At 55.3% G+C, this 1,325-nt stretch overlaps 1 protein-coding gene across 4 annotated transcripts in view; it reads right to left on the bottom strand.

The window, feature by feature from the left end:
• LHFPL2 (LHFPL tetraspan subfamily member 2) overlaps window positions 1–1,325 on the bottom strand; it is a 164,755-nt gene that overhangs the window by 61,058 nt on the left and 102,372 nt on the right. The window lies entirely within an intron of this gene.

Here is a 1,325-nt window from a genome sequence, read left to right as displayed (position 1 = left end):
AGCGGAGTCTGTAGGAGCAGCGAAGGCCAGGATGAGAAGGGCAAGGATGACCTGAGAGTCCCTCGCCCACCAGCATGCACAGTCAGCACTGTCCTAGGGGAAAGGACAGAGCTGTGAGAGAGAACACCCACCCACCCAGGAGCAGTCCCTCCACCAGCCCCCAGTTCTCCTCTCTGCAGGCCTGCACACCTGCCTCCCCCACTACGCATCAGGCCCTGCCCCCAGTGCAGTAAGTTGGGAGGTGGAGTCCTCCCCTGCCAAGCCTGTGGGGAGGACTCCCACATACCAACCACAGATACTCTGCCACTCCTGGCTGCCAGACTCTGATACCACAGGCAGGACCTTGCACCTCAGGGTGGGACAGGGCAGGTCACACACCCACATGAACGACAGCCTTCTCTGGAGGCCAGTTCATGGCACAAGCTGGGCCGACTGCTCTGAGTCCCCCACATCAGACCATACACTCACCCTTGGGGGACTGGGCACTGCCCCCCAGGATGTGGCAGGAAGACCTGTGAAATGGCAGCTCTCCAGCCAGCCTCCACGCCTGTCTTCACTGAGGCTTCTGAGGAGTCTAGGCCAAGGATGAGCACACCACAGATTTGACAGACCTCAGTACACAAACAGCAGGAAGTCAGACGCACACATGGGAGGAAGACCATGTGTGGGCAAGGAGTGGGACACCATTATTCAGGGAACTCTACCTTGGCACTCCAGATGGCTGTCGTCTCCCCTGTCCAGACATAGCCAGCCAGCCAGATGTCCAGCATGGAGACCCACACAGAGGAAAGTTCTTCAAGCAGACAGGGGAGTGTGCTCTACTCCTCGCCCCTGGAATAAATCTCAACAGCTCACAGAACCAGTACAAATTTTGGCCTTTATCTCCCTCAACCATGGCCTTAGTTAACTTGTTCCTCAAGAGACCACAGAACCCAAGAAGAACTTTGGCCTCTCAGGAAATGGTTTTATTCTTCCCCCTAAAAACAAACTACCTATATCCTCATGAAAGCTTTAAAATTACCCAAATGAATGTCACCCCACAGCTGTGATGTCTGGGCTATAGTTTTGCTTTACAATTTTGGTAGAGTTTGCTCCATTGTCTGAGAAGAGGCTGTAAGCCACAGGGTCTTCAAAAAGTCCATGGAGGGAACCAGCAGTTAGCATAATGGCTATGTCACTGGACTCCCATGTAGTCGACCACGGTTCGTGTCCCGGACCCGGTGGCTTGGAACTCACGCTGGGCGCGTGTGCGTGCATGCCCAAGATCCCGAGAGGAGAATGGAGGAGAAGGGATTGCGGCGTGACCATCCCCCCTGGGGGGTGAT

Source organism: Tupaia chinensis, unplaced genomic scaffold (assembly GCF_000334495.1).
Source record: "Tupaia chinensis unplaced genomic scaffold, TupChi_1.0 Scaffold000099_1, whole genome shotgun sequence".
Taxonomy (NCBI): Eukaryota; Metazoa; Chordata; class Mammalia; order Scandentia; family Tupaiidae; genus Tupaia; species Tupaia belangeri.
This window is presented reverse-complemented; position numbering and strand designations above follow the sequence as displayed.